Here is a 19,290-nt window from a genome sequence, read left to right on the forward strand (position 1 = left end):
TCTACAAATTGTCAGGCCCCATCTACTTGTGGAATTAGAAAGTAGAGTGGAGCCAAGGAATCTGCTATGATAAGCCCTCAATGAATTCTCATGTGCCATGTGTGAGAACCATTCTTGTGGTTTAGAAGCCATAAAAGATTTAAATGTGTTTCCCCTCAAAAGCCCAAACCCTCCTATTTAGGACAATTTGAGTGAACTTTCAGGATATGATGCTAAGGGAAAGAAATATGTCATCAAATATGATACAAATATGATTCCCCAAAAATTGGGAAAAGATCTTTACCAATCCTATATCTGATAGAGGGCTAATATCCAATATATAGAACTCAAGAAGTTAGACTCCAGAGAAACAAATAACCCTATTAAAAATGGGGTACAGACAGCCAGGCGTTGGTGGCGCATGCCTTTAATCCCAGCACCTGGGAGGCAGAGGCAGGTGGATTTCTGAGTTCGAAGCCAGCCTGGTCTACAGAGTGACTCCAGGACAGCCAGTGCTACACAGAGAAACCCTGTCTTGAAAAAAAAAAAAACCAAAAAACTGGGGTACAGAGCTAAACAAAGAATTCTCAATACTGAATGGCTGAGAAGCACCTAAAGAAATGTTCAACATCCTTAGTCATCAGGGAAATGCAAATCAAAATAACCCTGAGATCCTACCTCACACCAGTCAGAATGGCTAGGATAAAATCTCAGGTGACAGCAGATGCTGGAGAGGTTGTGGAAAAAGAACACTCCTTCATTGCAGGTGGGATTGCAAGCTGGTACAACCACTCTGGAAATCAGTTTGGTGGTTCCTCTGGAAATTGGACATAGTACTACCAGTGGATCCAGCTATACCACTCCTGACCATATACCCAGAAGATGCTCCAACATGTAATAAGAACACATGTTCCACTATGTTCATAGCAGCCTTATTTATAATAGCCAGAAACTGGAAACAACCCAGATGTCCCTCAACAGAGGAATGGATAGAGAAAATGTGGTACATCTATACAATGAAGTACTACTCAGCTATTAAAAACAATGAATTTATGAAATCCTTAGGGAAATGGGTAGATCTGGAGAATATCATCCTGAGTGAGGTAACCCAATCACAAAAGAACACACATGGTATGCACTCTCTGATAAGTGGATAGGAAGATCGGAATACATAAAATACAATCCACAAACCACAAGATACTCAAGAAGAAGAAAGACCAAAGTGTGGATACTTTGTTCCTTCTTAAAAAGGGGGGAACAAGCTCTTTTGGTGGCAGGGTTGCAGACAAGGGCATTGAGCAGGAGGATAGGTCAGCAAAGATGAGTTCTGGCTCCTCCTGCAGACATGCACCAGTGGCTTCTGGGCTTGTCCTTGGGCCTCACTCTCCCCCAACCCCCGTGTAGGGGCTCTGAATGCCTGCCACCGCCCCCATGAGAACACTGGCCAGGGCTCCTATCCCTAAGCCTATGCTTGCAGAGACTGAGCTATGTGGGCCTGGGGCTGGGCAGTTGCAGCCCTCCTCTGGCTACAGACTGCAGGAGTCAGAACACGGCAGGAACTCAAGAAGCCTTGGCAGCTATTTGTGCCTGTGGATTCCCCCAATATTAACACATCCAACCTTGAAGGATTCCCAGGCTCCATCAAGCCACCAGAAACCTCTGGACCTGAGCTCTCAGATGCCCACATGTCATAGTTAAACTTTGTCTGCCAGCCTGATGATAGGGCCTCTAGAAAACGGTGTCGTGGCCAGGACAAGAAGTCATGAGGCCTCTCAGGTCTCCCAGGGCTCCCAGGAACCCCTGGCCCTCCTGGTCTACCTGGTTCCCCTGGTGTGGAAGTTACCCTAGAGGCCTTGGTGCAGGAATTTCAGGAGATATTGAAAGAGGCCACAGAACTTTGATTCTCAAGGCTACCACACACATTGTTACCCCCAGGAACCCAGTTGGTGGTTGAAGCCATCCACTACCACTTGAAAGGTCCTGTGCTAGTGGACAAGAAGACTCTGGTGGAACTGCAAGGATTCCAGGCTCCTACTACCCAGGGTGCCTTCCTGCAGGGATCTGGCCTGAGCCTGTCCTTGGGCTGATTCACAGCCCCAGTCTCTGCCATCTTTCAGTTTTCTGCCAGCCTGTACGGGGACCACAGTGAACTACATAACAGAGGCTGGTTGCTTACCAGGGACATAGTCCATGTACTCATCTGTATTGAGTCCTTGTGTCATCGTTGAGGTTGTATCCAGGTCTAAAGAGCAACAGCAGGGTCTTCATAGTGCAGGTTCCAGGGCTGTTGCATCTACAGTCTGGACAGTATGTCTCTGTTTTCATGGACAACAGTTCTGGGGCAGTCCTCACCATCCAGAACAGTTCCAGCTTCTCTGGAATTCTTTTGGGTACATAGAGGAGCTGAAGAAATGGCTGAGAATTGAGGAACCAACACTTTGCCTTTTAGAGGAGCTGAAAAGGACTACTCCCCATTTAATAATTTTCATAGCAAAAAAGAACTCCAAACTTCTTCATCAAAAAAAGGGAGGGGGGAGACAAAATACCCATGGTAGGAGTTGCAGAGACAAACTATGGAGCAGAGACTGAAGAAAGGATAATCCAGAGACTGCTCTACCTAGGAATCCTTCCTATATTCAATCATCAAATCTAGACACTATTGCGGATGCCAGCACGTGCTGGCTGATATAGCTGTCTCCTGAGAGGCTCTGACAGTACCTGACTAATACAGAAGTAGAGGCTCACAGCCATCCATTGGACTGAGTACAGGCTCCCCAATGAAGGAGCTAGAGAAAGGACCCAAGGAGCTGAAGGGTTTGCAGCCCTTTAGGACAGACAACAATGTGAACTAACTAGTACCCTCAGAGCTCCCAGGGACTAAACTCCAACCCAAGAGTACACATGGGGGGACTCATGGCTCCAACTACATATGTAACAGAGGATGACCTAGTTGGTCATCAATGGGAGGAGGGGCCCTTGGCCCTGTGAAGGTTCTATGCCCCAGTGTAGGGGAATGCCAGGGCCAGGAAGCACAAGATAGTAGGTTAGTGAGTAGGGGAGGGAACAGGATTTTTTTGTTTTTGTTTTTGTTTTTTATTTTATTTTTATTTTTTTCAGAAGGGAAACTGGGACAGGAGATATCATATGACATGTAAATAAAATATCGAATAAAATATGATACTTCTGATGTGTGCAATCTAAAGTAATCAAACTCACCAAAAATTAGAGCAGTTGTCAGGGACCAGAGGAAGGATAAACTGGGTGCATTGTGCTGAGGGTATAGTTTTGGTTGTGAACTGTGAAGCTCTAGAAACCTACAGCAAACCATAATGATCATAGTAAATAATACTGTACTGTACAGTAAAACACTTGCTAAGAGGATACACGTTAACTTGTGTTACTGTGATGGCTGAGACAAAATAGCTGACAAAAAGCTTTGAGAATCAAGAGCTTATATATGCTCATGGTTTCATACATACATTTAACAAAAATAGTTAAGCTGGGGCAGGTGTCCAAAGAGCCAGCAGCTGGATGAGCCAACCAGGATTGTGACCACTGACACTCCATCTTGGTACACCCTGATGAGGGCTGTGACAATGTCTGTGGCACATGTTATCATCACCTAGGGCCATACAAATGTCCTTGGTCTGCACTGTAGTCTGAAACCATGTGGATAACTTTAGGCTCTGCTGATGATGATCCATATTAATGAGAGTGGCCTGTGCTGTCACTTGATGCCATTTGATGGCAATGGTAGAGACAGTATCTAAAGGTCTTGTCTGCGCCTGAGCTCCTACTGCATCTGGAGACCATGTTTGTGGTCTGTGCTCTTCACACAAACCTCGTGAAGGCCCATGATCTTTGCCTTAACTGACTGAAAAGCAAGGAGGCCACTTTAGCTGTGATAGCAATGACTGCAGATGCACAGGTGAAAGATGAATAGAAACATGGAAGACTTCTATGACAAACCTCACCCTCCAAATGCAACTGTCTTGTCAGACAGGAAGCCACCAAAGAAACTCTTAAAAAGTATGACAGAGATGCTAAATAGTAGTTCTCCACAGTTGATGGCGTCTGGCAGAAGTGTGGGAGGGGAAGGATTCCGTTTTATTTAAGGGGCTGACCACTAAGAATTTGACCATGCTCCAGTGAGTATATAGATAATACAAAGTGGACTTGTTTGGGTTTTGTTATTTTGGTTCTCTTCCTCTTTTTAACTTCCTTTGGGGGGAGGTTACAAGGGAGGATGGACATGGAAAGACAAGTAAGTGATCATGATCAGGGTGCATGATGTGAAACTCCCAGAAAATCAATAAAAATGTTATGTGGGGAAAATGAAAATGGTTAAAGCAAAACTGGAGGGGTGAAAACCTTAGAGTACAAAACACAATAAGAGTGAGGCTTTTCAGCTGGCCCTTACAGAAGTCTTGCAATTTTGAGATCCCATTTGTCAATTCTTGATCTTAGAGCATAAGCTATTGGTATTCTGTTCAGGAAATTTTCCCCTGTGCCCATGTGTTCGAGGCTCTTCCCATTTTCTCTTCTATTAGTTTCAGTGTATCTGGTTTTATGTGGAGGTCCTTGATCCACCTGGACTTGACTTTTGTACAAGGAGATTAATATGGATTGATCTTCATTCTTCTACATGCTAACCACCAGTTGAACCAGCACCATTTGGTTGAAAATGCTGTCCTTTTTCCACTGGATGGTTTTAGCTCCTTTGTCAAAGGTCAAGTGACCATAGTTATGTGGGTTCATTTCTTGGTCTTCAATTCTATTCCATTGATCTACCTGCCTGTCATTGTACAAATACCATGCAGTTTTTATCACAATTGCTCTGTAGTACAGCTTAAGGTCAGGGATGGTGATTCCAGCAGAGGTTCTTTTATTATTGAGAATTGTTTTTGCTATCCTGGGGTTTTTGTTTTTCCATATGAAGTTGAGAATTGCTCTTTCCATGTCTGTGAAGAATCATGTTGGAATTTTGGTCGGGATTGCATTAAATCTGCAGATTGCTTTTGATAGGATTTTTATTTTGATATTTTGCCATTTTTATTATGTTATTCCTACCAATCCATGAATATGGGAGATCTTTCCATCTTCTTAGGATTTCTTTGATTTCTTTCTTCAGAGACTTGAAGTTCTTGTCCTACAGATATTTTGTTTGTTTGGTTAGAGTCACACCAATGTATTTTATATTATTTATGACTTGTGAAGGGTATTGTTTCCTTAATTTCTTTCTCAGCCCATTTATCATCTTTATACAGGAAGGCTACTGATTTCTTTGAATTAATTTTGTATCTAGACCCTTTGCTGAAGTTGTTTATCCACTGTAGAAGTTCTCTGGTAAAATTTTTGGGCTTGCTTATGTATACTATCGTATCATCTGGATATAGTGATACCTTGACTTCTTTGCCAGTTTGTATCCCCTTGATCTCCTTTTGTTGTCTAAATGCTCTAGCTAGAACTTCGAGTAATATATTGAATAGATATGTGCCAAGGACTGGGTTGCTTCAGGGACCCCTTGTTCTGCGGGGTGATAAAAGTTCTGGCCTGGTGGGCAAAAAATTTGGCATATGACAAACAGATACAGCACAAGGGAGTGTTATAACTGAATGTAATTTGTACAAAGTAGAAATCAGGCTTATATAGTATACAGAAAACAGGGCAAACTACAGAAGTCATGTAGGCAGGAGATGTCTACATCAAGGTCAGTTAGAACAGACAGCCAGGTACAAGGGGGAGGAGCAGTGGTGTCCTTCTTTTTGGGCTATTCTGGCAGCCCCAAGGTAAACTCTCAGGGTCTGTCTGCGGCAAGCAGCTGGAGGTCCTTGAGAATAACCTTGGCTGTAAAATAGATAATTAGTGACAGAAGCCCTATAACTTCTCTCTAGTCAGTAAAGTGATTCTGCCTTGTGTGGGACTGCTCTGATAATTAGTGCTTAACTGCTATCTCTAACTTTGGAGACACCCTGTCTGATAAGACAGCTCTTTTGTAGAAATTCCAAGCTAACTACAGCTAGAAAATCAATTAGGATTATTGAAACACTGTGAAGGCCAGGAAATAATGTTCAATTTCAGTTTTAGCTAATAACAAAATATTTCTTAGGGCAACTTTATGTCTGAATAAAGAAAGCATGCAGATCTCTCCATAGATTACAGCAGAGATCAATCTGGAACACCTCTGAGTTAGGAGATGTGATCGACTGGGCTACCTCAGGAGACAGACTTCTTTTGAAGTATATGCCTCAGTTCTGTGAAACCCACCCACACCACCTTTGACCCGAAAATGTGTACTGCCTTCAAGATGTGCAGGTACAAAGATAGAGCAGAGACAGAGGGAATGGCCAATGACTGACTTAATTTGAGACCCATCCCATGGGCAAGACACTATCAATGATACTCTGTTATGCTAGCAGACAGGAGCCTAACATAAAGGTTTTCTGAGCGATTCTACTCAGTAGCCAGTGGACTACAGAGGCACATGGACAAATATTAGATGGAGCTCAGGAAGTCTTGTGGAGGAGGAGGATTGAGGGACCTGAAGAAGACAGGGGCTCCACAGGAAGACCAACAGATTCAACTAACCTGAAACTTTTGGGACTCCCAGAAACTGAACCATCAACCAAAGAGCATGGGTTAGACCTAGGGCCCCTGTACATATGAAACAAAAGTGCAACTTGGTCTTCATGTGGGTCCCACCAAAACTGGAGCTGGAGCTGTCCCTGAATCTGTTGCTTGCCTATCTGGGCCACCTTGTCTGGCCTCAGTAGGAAAGGATGCAACTAGTCCTACACTGTCTTGATAGGGGTGCTGGTATTAAACCTGGAGGGGGCTCCTCCTCAGAGGAGAAGGAGAAGGAAAGGGAGAGGATCTTGTGAGAGGGTACTGGGAGTAGACAGGATCTGATATTGAGCTGGAAAGTTAATAAATAAATTTAAAAATAAGAATATAACCTGAAATTTTTTAAAAAAATAAAATAAACCCTCTCCTTCCCAACATGCTTTTTGGTCATGGTGTTTCATTCCAGCAATAGAAACCCTAATACACTATTGTTGTTTTTACTGTGTGTATCTGTCTCTGTGTGTGTTTCTGTCAACACACAACAACAAACCTTCTGTCTATCTTACTTTCAGAGAGAGAGAGAGAAAGAGAGAGAGAGAGAGAGAGAGAGAGATATCACTTGTTTCATCCCTCAATTCATGTCTATTCTTCAGGTTGGTCTCTGGGTGGAGGGATGAAGGGCCCAGGCCTCTCTTCAGGCTCCCTGCCATTTAAACTGGATACAGGGAGGGAGGGGGAAACATACACCCATGGTGTATGTTACTTTTGCTTCCCTGCCTGCTCTGATCAGTCCCAGGAAAGGGAACAAGAGCAAGTTCTGCTTTTCCTTCCTGGTTTGTTACTTTTCCATCCAGTGGTCAATTGCAAAACTCAAACCCCACCATTCTCCAGCAGGGGTCAAGGGTGTGTGTCACTCTTGGACAATGCAGCCTGGATAGAATGGAATTTTCCTTGTTGTAGCTGCCTGCAGCTACATAAAACAGGTTTTCTGGAAGAGAAGTAGGGGCCTAGAAGAATAAAGGGAACTGGATGGCAAGAGGGAATCAAAGTGATTCCCTGTTAAAGAAAACAAAGTTGGTAAGGATACAATTAAATGAAAGCACTATTTTATATTTGTGATTTTACTGTAAGTAATTTTAATTAGAAGAGATAAAATCATTCGAGAACATATGGAAAACAAAGACTTTATATACAAAATTGTTCCATGACAGAAATGCTACTTGTTGGTATTTTGATTGCTAAGTAGCAAGAATATATTTTATGTAGTACTTTTTAATATTTTAATTATGATTATTTTTCACTTTACTTTGTGTTTTTATATTGCTAATTATTTTTAGAAAGGTTTTTTCCTCTTACCAAGGGTATATACTTTATATTAGTATATGCCTTATATTTCTCCCACAAAATAAAAGTTTTATTTCATAACCCACACTGTAAAATTTGGCAAGTTGAACATATGTATGCATGTGTGAATTTGTCACTACAATCAGATTGTGGCTGTGCCTCTTATCCCCAAACATTCCCTTTTATTTGTTGGCAGTCTACTCCCATTGCTCTGCGCTCTCCACTCATGTCCAAACAACCATGGATGGGTCCTTTTTGACTATAGAGAAGCTTGTATTATCGATAAATGAAACCATATTCATTTGAGTTGTTTTCTTTCATTTTCATAATCATTTTGGGATTTACTATGTTGTTCTATTATCTATAGCTTATTCTTTGTCTTTGTATTGCATTTAGACACACCAAGTTGCTCATGCACCTTTCTACTTCACTGCTTACAGTTTTGGTAGCTATAAATAAAGCAACATTCCTGTCTTAATCCCCACATTCTTGTAACATTGTTTTTTTTTTGTTTTTGTTTTTGTTTTTTGTTTTTTTTAAGGTCTGAGACATTTCATGTATTTGTGTATCTGCCCATCTCCAGTGCTGCAGTTACAAGCACATCTGACTTTTTATATGGGTGCTGGGGATCCCAACTCAGCAAGCCCTCTTACTCACTGGCTATATCTTCAGTATCTCCTAACTCTAATTAGCTGCAAGTTGCTGCTTTAGTGACTGTATTTGGTTTTATTATAGCATATATATTAAACCTATCAACTTGCCTTTGAGTGATACTGTACTACTTCATTTAGAGAAATTTCTTTTTTTTCTATGTGCTGCAAATGTTCTTTTTTTTAATTAGATATTTTCTTTATTTACATATAAATTTCTCCTTTCCCAGTTTCCCCTCCAAAAAACAAAGAAACAAACAAAAACAACAAAAACAAACCCCTGTTGCCTCCCCACTCCCCATGCCTGCCACCCCACCCTCTCCCACTTATTGGCCCTGGCATTCCCCTACACTGGGGCACAGAACCTTCACAGGGCAAGAAATTTCTAATAGAACAGAACCATTTCTTTCTACTTGACTTTTATGCTACCTGTGTAATCCATTTTACATATGCTATACATCTCAATGCAAAGTATCTTTGAAAGAGATTTACAAAAGTTATAGTCTTTTATAGCTTTGGTATATCTACAGATATTTATATTTGGCCCAATTCTGAAAGACACTTTTGTTGTCTCCCTAGATTCTTAGCTCTGGTCCCTTAATCCAGGGACTTTGCCTGCTTTGCTTCAGAACCTCATCCCCACGCACTGGCTTGGAAACTTTCTAAAGGTAGTAAGGTGGGATAATTATAAGCATTACTCTCTCTGCATCTTCTTTCTCAGAGATCTTTGTCCTTTGTTGTTTGATGTCCAACCTTTCTCACATGTAATTTAATATTTGTTATAATTTCATCTGTTTCAGATGAGAGGGCCAGAAGCCCAAGTTTCATAGTTATATTTAAAGCCATTTTATATTTTATTTTTCAATTATCTGCTATTAAGACAACCTTTCATAAATATATTTTTGCAGTAGATCTGGTTAACCCTAAGAATCACATAGGGATCTGTTAAATAATGCTGACTCTTAAGCACACTCTTTAGATTTATATTTATGGGGACAGGAACGGAGTCTAAAATCATGTATCTTTTAACAAGGTCACTTTAGAGGAAGTGGTCTTGAATTTGAAGAGGTTGGTAGTAGGCATTCTATTTTGCCTCTCTGGAGAATAACATTCTATCAGAAAGCTTCATGGAATTATCTGAGAATTTACATTCTAGCTTTACCTTTGCATGGTACTTCCTATCTTGAAGCTCTCTGAAGGACTAGGCAAGCACTGTGAAAAGTACAATTTACCAAAAATGACTTTGCCTAGCATTCAATTATAATGTTTGTATAACATTGTTTGTCAAGTTTCATTTCCAATTTGTATATTCAATCAGCCTGTATGGTCACTTAGAGAAGTATTTTGGAAAAATGCCATTTTGAATGCATACGTCAAACTGAGTTTCAAATGACAGTACAACAGGAGTCCACCCTTAAAGCTAACAGATTTCTATATTAACTAACATGAATGGGAACCTACTATGTGGCTGACACTCTTTTAGGCACAGTGGTAAAGGAGGCAGACACATCTTCTCTGCCAGGGAAATTTACTTCAAATCAATTATAGTCAACATTTTTTTATTGTATCTTCCCAAAACTCTCTTTGCAGAGAAGTGACTCTTGTTCTTTCTTCAGGGAATGCACCAGCTCAGCATGGGATGGATATATACTCCTGAACCTATCAAAGCTTGAGGAATCGGGTGGTGGTGCTTTTCTCCTATTGTGTAAGCTAGATGAAGTATGGTCTTTGTCACTTCTAACTATTGGAGGCCCAATCAATAGAGAAATAGTTCTGAGTACAGTGTTATAAACTGGGAAAATACAGGGTCTAAAGGAACTGTAGCAACCTTAGGGAATTTATACATTATAGAGACTCTCCAGGAAGAAGAGGCCATGTCAATATAATCTGCAGAATAATACAGAGCTATGCAGAAGACAAGTTAACAGGCAAACAGCCACAGTAATTATAATAGTATAACTGTTACTGTTAATATATGCCATCGCCAAGATCACATGGTTGAGAACACCCTTTAAAGGAGACTTTAAGGAGTGATTCAAGGTCATTTTATGCTTTCTGAGAAAACTAACTCAGAGATAGATGTGTGCATTTTTCCTCAATCTGTGTAGTCAGCCCTCATCCAAAAGACAAGCAACTGTTATTGGCTTTCAGATTATATGATCACAGGATATTTTGAGACCTCCTTGTGGTCCTTTACACCTTTCTGTCTGCTTTGCTTGGTTGAACATTACCTCGCTTGCCTTTCCAGAATAGCTTCCTTTTCTTTCTACCTTTGTTGTAACTGGGCTTGTCAAACTGTACTAAGCTGTAAATTTACCTCCTTAATGTGGACCACACTGTGGAAAGTGAGCTCCAGGAATGGGCCATGTCTTATCTGCCCCTATATCACAGGTATCTAATGCAGTCATGTACCATATGTACTTTCAACATTTGCTTACAGAGTCAAGCAAAGTACAAAATGAATGAATGAGATTTTTGACTTCTACAGTTTGGAGGGACTTTAGGGTCATTTATTTTAGTCAGTGTGCTTCTAGAGATGAATAACCTGAGGTCCATGAATATGAAAGGATGTGCACAAATCCTCCAAAGCTGCTGCTACCCATGCTCTTAAGACCAAGGGTTACTAAGCCCTGAGAGTACCAGAATGGGTACCCAATTTGCATGCCCCCTGTGTGCTGCCAGATAATGGCAAGGCAACTTACTAAGAACAGTGAACAAGAATACAAACAGCAGTGTCTAGATCTGAGGGCTCTCTGGAAATTGTGGTCATAGACCTGTTCCTCTGTATTTCTTCCTTATCTGGAAGGCAACTGGTCAAACTTTTCTTAAGTAGGTATTTTGCTTCTCTTAAGAACTCTGAGGAAAGGAAATAAGTGCATATATTTGAATGTTTTCCTCCCTAGAAGTGTGCTCCCATTTCTCAACTTGAAATTTGCCCAATGTTCCATCTCAATGTCACTATCTCATTGTGCATTCAATTGTATGAGCTTGAAGTTTGAGGGTTATCCTTGAGTCTTGTGTCTCTCATTGCAACCTACTATTTGCCTTACTGATTTTCTTTCATTCATTCCTTCCTCTTCTGAGACAGGATATCAACTAGCCCAGGTTGGCCTTGAATTTGTTCCGTAAGTGAGGATGAACTTGAATTGATTCTCCAGTCTCCCTAGTGCTTGGGTTAGAGGCATGGTCACCAAACCTGGCTCTTTCATTCTTTCTATCTTGATGTACATTCTACCAGTACTGAGTACCATGATCTCTTCCCTATACCATGGTAGGGTCTGCTTTGGTATCTAGTCTCCTTAAACTCTATAATAGTTTCTAGAGTGCTAGTTCTAAAATGAAAACCCAATCCAGCTCCATGCTTAAAATGATTCAATAGCTTTCTGCTGCTTTGAGGACAAAGACCAGATGTTCTAACATGCCTTTCAGTTCTTGTATAGTCCTAGCCTCACCACTTGCCATGCTGTCTGCCAGCCAGCTGCAGTGCCTTCTTTTCATTTGGAAACTATAAAAGAGCCATTTTACTCCCAGGTTTCTGCAGTCTTTTTCAAAACATATCACGTTAGTTCCCCATCCTTTTCGTCTGCTCAGTGACTACTCCAGAGCCCTTCCTTGATCATCTCAATCTATGATGCTCCCGAGAATGAGTGCAGACACAGTATCAGTTCTCCAGCATGGGAAAATGGACAAACAGTTCAATGTGAATGGAAGGAATCTTATTTCAGCAACATTATTCAGGTCTCTGAACATTTCCTGAATTACTTTTCTTTAAATTATTAGTGAAAGCAAAAGATATGCAAAGTATTAAAATTTCTGTTTTACTTATTTATTTATTTATCTATTTTACAAATTTCTTCTTTCTTTACTATATGAGAGATGTTTTTTACATTCCAGAGTAATGACCCTGTTCTTGGAAAGTTGAAAAGTAATTGTTACTTTTCAATTTTCAAGGTGTGATGGCCAGCATGTCTAAGACCTGTTTTCAGGCAGAATACTTCTTGGCAAAAAGGGTAGGAGAGCTGATGACAATCTGGAAACTGACTTCTTTAGGACCATCCATGTTCCTCCATCCTCCCTCCTTCCCTCCTTGAGTAGCAGTCTGCACAGGGTGAAGTTTGAAGCTCTTCCTACTTACCATTGGCTCATCTGTGTTCTTTTGGAACTGTACTAGCCGAACTCTGGTCACATTCTCCATATCCATGTCTCCATTTGCACTTTCTGGAGAATCACCGTTTAAATACGGGGAAGTCGGGGGAGGTGTGACCCTTAATGCTTCATCACTGTAAACTTCATGTGCCACTACGTCGTGAGTCTGAAGTAAGGCCTGGCATTTTTATGAAAGAAGGAAAATATTATGGTACCATTCTAGCAGAAATCTGTTACATAAACACATGTAGAACCACTTCTCAAAAGTATTTTTTATCTAAAGAGACCACAAATGAAGCAAACCTCTAAACTATCAGATCTCAACTTCTTTGTGTCAGATTATCATGATAGATGGATTGCTTTTTAAAAATAGAATGAACAAATGACAGAGCAAATCAATGAATGGATGGGCTTGTCAATTCCAGTTAGAGGTATCACCTGGTGTTAGGCTACAAAACTCTATTTAACACACATGTTCAAATCAAGGCTGATATACTGAAATTTTAAATAATTTAGTAGAAAGAACCAATTATAAAAAGAACCAACAAATTTGCACTCGGGTTTTAAACTGATATAAAATTTAAAAGATATTATATAATAATTACTGTACTGAATAAGTATCTTCTGTATATGAATAAAAAGATTAAATTAGTATTGCCTACTAGTAGATTGGGTAATGAAAATAAGGGAAAAGTATAAGCAAAGCCCACGGTTTTAAAATCATAATTAAAAATATGCGTAAGAAAAACAAATAAATAAGCAAACATATGGGTAAGGCAGAAAACTTTAGTACTTAAAAGCCTATTTAATATATATTTTAGAATTTTATTTCTTTCAAGAGACAGTATCCACATGTATGCTTGTTCAAGAATTATCAATAAGCTTAATATAGGGTTTGTGTTATGAATAGTCTGCTTTTTATGAGCCAGCCAGATTTGGCTTGAGTCTTAGGGAAGCCTTATTTATTTAGGTGGATGACTTTAAACAAGTCTCTACCTCACAGGGCAATTTCTACTTCTAAGGCTAGTCACACAACTTTACATCCCAATCATGAGCAAGTCCTGTTGCTCCCTACCATCTCCAATCCCAACCTACCCACCTGCAACCATGCCCATTTTTCTCTAAGCCTCCATAATTTCTTTCAGTGTCTTCTAATTGGTCTTTTTCCTACAGTCCATTTACAGAATGTGAGCTCCAGCATCTTCCACCCCCTCACTTTTGAGACAGTGCTTTGCTCTGTAGCACTGGCTGGCTTGATACTTACTATAACCTCAGGTTATACTCAGACTTATGGAACTCCTATCTCAGCCTATCAAGTGCTAGGATTACAGGAATGTGTAACTATGCCCAGGAGCAACCTTGAAAGAGTGACTCAGATCATATTTTCTTGATCACAATCAATCACTAAGTACAATCACTACTTTAACCAGGAGAAAACTCTAAAGTCTTTACCATGGTCTGGAAGAGCCTCCTTGGTCTGGCCTCTGCCAAGCTCTGTAAGCATTTCTGTACCTCTTTCTTCCCTTTTCCTAAATCCAATCTTTAATGGACTTTAGCTCTGTTCCCTGAATTTACACAACTTCCTTCTGCCTCTTCCTCCTGCTTGGATGTTCAGTGGCCCAGCTCTTGTTCTCTTGAGAACAAGTCTTAGCTAACTCTTCAGAGGGCTTTCCCCAAGGATATAAAATAGTTCACACTTGTACTACTGCTTCTATACAATAATCTCTTATTCATAGTTATTGTCAATATATGAAATTATCATGTTATCTGATGTGTTCAGTCTGTTTCTAATCAGAAACTCCTGTCCTGCAGCCTCACTGAAATGGGAAATTCCTTGAGGGCTGAGACTGTTTTTTTCTTATTCATGACTAGATCCTTAGTGGCCAGCATAGAATACTTGGAACATAGTAGGCATTTAGATATTTGATATATGAATAAAGATGTCTTTTAAGTACTGAGCTATGTTTTCAAGGAATTTGAGGAATTATTTCTGAAAATGTTTATTGATAGGGACACACACACACACACACACACAGTTCTCTCTAAGTTTAGAAATGCAAAATAAATCAATGCTTAGAAGGTAGGTAAGCCGTGAGGCACTGGTCTGTATGAGCTTTAATAATTTTTTTTTCCTGGAAAAAAATTTACCCTGTTAAAAAATGTCTTATTTGAGGATATGCTTATTTATTTATGTAGTCTTTATCAAGTCTAAAAGATTTCTTAGTTTGAAATGTTCCTATATAATTCTCTGAAGTAGCTCAGGTTATAAAGCAATTCGTTCAAAAATGTGGAGAACACACTGCACAGAGCAGTGAGTAGTAAGATGAACCTACTTGCAAGTGGGACAAATATGCTCAGCGTTTTACTAGAGCTTACAATATAAGCTCTGTTCACAGGCAGATGACACACTGTGGGGTAAGTAATAATCCTCATTAGCTAACATTGATGATGCATTAAGCATGTCAGGCAGAAACCAGTAGACAAATCCATTTAGTTCTTATTCCAACTAAAAGAGTTTGGTTGGAGTTCACAAAGCTATTTCACAGCAGCAAGCATGGAATTTAACCTCAGGCCCACCTGAATTAAGAGCTGTAACCACATTTATCCCATAGAAGATGTGATATCTGAAGAGGAATGAATTATAATCTGGAGAAACATGGCCCCTCATATATGTAATATTGGTGAACAAAATAGTATCAAGGGTAATTAGCTCCTGTTAGTTGTAACTGCTCAAATTTGAGGATATTGATAGGACCCAGAGTCTTTTTATTTTCTTGCTCTTGTATACAGAGGATAAAATGATTAAATGAGATCCCAAGCTCAAAAAGCTAAGCCGAGACTAGGGCAGGAATGGGAGAATTGTCCAGACCCATTCTCCAGGGAAAGGACCTGCTTCAGCAGGTCAGTGTGTATTAGAATGCACACACAGGAATAGAAAGTGGAAAATAGAGGTTAGTGTGATATAAGAGTAATTAGGAATAGTTTTTTAAAATTTATTATTATAAGTACACAGTAGCTGTCTTTAGACACACCAGAAGAGGGCGTCAGATCTCATTACAGATGGTTGTGAGCCACCATGTGGTTGCTGGGATTTGAACTCAGGACCTTTGGAAAAGCAGTCAGTGCTTTTAACCCCTGAGCCATCTCTCCAGCCCTAGGAACAGTTTTAACAGCAAAGGTGGGATTCAAACTGAGCTCTGCATTGACACATTTCATCTGTAAAAGTGTGCTTGCTCAGACTGAAGTATATTTCTAATTTACTACGATCAGATAGAACAGAGTTAAACAGTCCCAGAGATGTGCTTGAGTTTGGCCATTATAACTTAGAAAAATTGGGGAAGGGAAATAGAAAATGATAGATAATGACCTAGAAGGACAATGGTAAAGTTTTAGAAGCATTGCATGTACAATGAAATAGCATGTACTTAAAACCTCACAGGCATCAATATGATATATGCTTCATTGTAGCTATGATTTTAAAACTAAAATTTAAAATAAATAGTTGTAATAAGAACAGCAAGGTTTTAAAGTCACATTTTCACTCAGAGGGAAGTTAGCTGGATTTTTAACTCTTTGCATACATTCCGTATTACATTCATCAAGGATTTTCACCTATAATTGTGCTTTTTTTTTAAAAATCTGTCCTATTTTTATTTATGTATCTGTGTTTATACAACTGTGTGTATACGACCTGGGAGGCTAGAAGATGTTGGCTCCCTTGGAGCTGGAGTTATAGCAGTTATGAGCCACCTGATGTGGGTGTCGAAAACTGACCTTGGGTCCTTTGGAAGAGCAGCAGGCACTTTCCACCACAGAGCTGTCCTGTCAGCCCTGTAATTCTACTTGTGAAGTGCAGATAAGTAGATAGCTGTGAACTTCTTTTCTACAAAAATATTTCTTAGCTTTTTTGAGTTTCTAATAATTGGCTAAATATAAGTGCTATTCCCATTTTCATAGAAATCAACAAAAAAAGTATGGGAGTTCTTCATTGTCTAAAAACAAAGAAACTTTGAGTTTAATTCCTGAAGCCACATGGTGGAAGGAAGACTCCTTCAGCTTGTTCTCTGATCTCCATGCATGGCACATGTGCCCCCTAAATAAGTATAATGTAAAACTGAAGACAGTTTTTCATTTAAAAAGTTTCCCTCAATTTCAGCTCTTTGTGGTTTAGGTAGCATAGAGTTTCAGTGAGTGATGTGAGAACACAGTGAAGCAGATCATTGTGTGAGGTCTACATAGTCTTTGATGAGCACTTCACAAGTGACACTTTTACAACTGTGATATAAGGTCAACCACAATAATAAAATAAAACTATTTGTTATTATCTAGGATTATAATCTTGGTCTGATATTATGGTCATGAACTACAAAATGACATTTGAGCCAATGAGACACTACATAAACAAGATTATATTGCAAGCAAAATATTCCTGGGGACTAGTGACTTCATGGCACAATGCCTAGTTACATAGTTGTGGTGATACTGGTGCAAAGAAACTACTGCAGTTAGTTCCGATGAAAGCATACCACATGCAGCTATCTGTGGCCCATCCGACTTGAGAACTGTGATGTTATTGGCTTAGGTATTTACTACTTTTTTAAATCATTATTTTTTAAAAGATTTATTTATTTTATTTATATGAGTACACTGTAGCTGTCTTCAGACACAACAGAGGAGGGCGTAAGATTCTATTACAGATGGTTGTGAGCCACCATGTGGTGGCTGGGAATTGAACTCAAGACCTCTGGAAGAGCAGTCACTGCTCTTAACCTCTGAGCCATATGTCTAGCATTTAAATCATTATTTTACAGTCTTCCCCTTCTACTTAGGAAAAGTTTATCATGGTAGCACATGCTTATAATCTTAGTAGTTAGGAGTTCAAGGCAGGATCCTGAATTTGAAGCTAGTCTGGGCTACCTAGTGAGATCCTACATCAAAAATAAAACCAAAACTAAAAGCAAAATGAAAATAAAGAAACAACACATTTCCTGTAAAAATATACGTTGTGCTATCCTGACACCAGCTTTACAAACTTGTTACTATGTCTCTTGATTTTATCACTTCTCTAGTGCTTGTTAAATTTCATATGGTTCTGCATGTGGATCTAAGCACCTCCCAGAACTATACCATACACACTGTGCAGCCTGGTGTAACTAGTAGCCTCTATCACCTAGGCTCTTGTAAGGACACTCTATGATGTGCTTACAATGACAAATTGCCTAATGACATATTCTCCAAAATGCACACCAGCAGATGAGATGACTGTACAAGGATAAACATCCATTTGATGACACTAGCAACATTTCAGGAAGGTTATTAAAACACCTCATGAAACAATGTTTTATGTCTAGTGATGTGTTACTTACCATGAAATGAGGTTGTGTTAAAATACGCTTTAGTTCCTTCGCATCATTATTCTCAGGGTAACATGAGATTTCTTCCAATACCTAGAAAAACAAATAAGATGCACACTAATGCAAAATGAACTTTACAAAGCACGGAACTCCTTTAAATTAAAAACCATAAATGTGTTTTTGTAGCCATAAAGGCAATTACTTTCAAAGCATTTGTTGCGTTCAAAGGTTATTGAAATATAAGAATGTTGATAATAATAAAATGAAATATTTTGGGTAATAATAATTTGGCTTCATTACCCAACTATGACCCAAAGGTAACAAAAAACTAATAAAGAGAATGGGAAGTTTGAACCGCATACTTATTACAGGTTTAAGTAACTTAAGTAGCTTAATGAAAATATGCCTTACAAATTCCCTCCCCAAATCAATTTGTACTAATAGTTAATACTTGCCCGTTAAAATTTAACAGTACTGCTAGTTCCTTCAAAGATGATACAGGTTCAATGAAAACAATATACAAAAGACTGCTAATTAACTAGCATAATTTACTAAGAATACATGTGATTTTCCTTGTAGCCTGGCAGGAGTAATGTTGTTCTCCATGCTTATCTTCCAACACAGAGAAAAGCATGCTTCTACCAAATGCTCCTTTGGTGAATCTCCAGTGAACCCAAGACCAAAGTTAAAAATTTAAACATCTTCAGCAGCACACGTTCATCGCCAATTAGGCATCAACTTTTTCTCTGCATTGGTGAAAATGCTGCTTGCAAGTAGACAGTTCTTAAAAACGTTTTCCTTCCACCCAGGAATGGAGTTTGTCTACCAGCCTCTGGGAGCAAGGCCTCTGTTTTTCTGAGCAGGCAGGCACCTGTTACTTCTCTTACTGTAGATGGCTGACAGAGACCTCTACATGGAACTTAACTGAATTCTGATCACAGAGCCTATCTAGGATTGCCTCAGCACCACTGGTCATAAGAGGCACATAGCCCCTCAATCACAGGTCCTCTGCAACCTTAACCTTCAAGGACTTCAGAAAGGGGCTCACTCTGCCTGAGTCTCAGATTTCAGCATCCTACCATGTCATGTGCTCTGCTACTTAAGCACGGGGAAGAGTGGGTGAAGAACAAATGAACATACAACACACAGAGGAATGAATGAATGAAACACATACATAGAGGAATGAATGAATGAAACATACACACACACACACACACACACACACACACACACACACACACACACCAAACCAA

The 19,290-nt window shown here is 39.6% G+C and overlaps 1 long non-coding RNA gene and 1 pseudogene across 1 annotated transcript; one reads left to right on the forward strand and one right to left on the reverse strand.

Moving 5' to 3' along the window:
- The first annotated feature begins 1,466 nt into the window (after positions 1-1,466).
- LOC116095271 lies at positions 1,467-2,377 on the forward strand (annotated as a pseudogene).
- A 5,209-nt stretch (positions 2,378-7,586) lies between these two features.
- Positions 7,587-18,151, reverse strand: LOC116090272. Its single transcript, XR_004118628.1, has 3 exons — positions 18,050-18,151; positions 12,673-12,861; positions 7,587-7,599 (listed from the first exon to the last, which is right to left on the reverse strand). It is a non-coding gene; the product is annotated as an uncharacterized LOC116090272 (long non-coding RNA).
- Between the last annotated feature and the right edge of the window lie 1,139 nt (positions 18,152-19,290).

The sequence above is a fragment of the Mastomys coucha genome, chromosome X, assembly GCF_008632895.1.
Source record: "Mastomys coucha isolate ucsf_1 chromosome X, UCSF_Mcou_1, whole genome shotgun sequence".
NCBI lineage: Eukaryota > Metazoa > Chordata > Mammalia > Rodentia > Muridae > Mastomys > Mastomys coucha.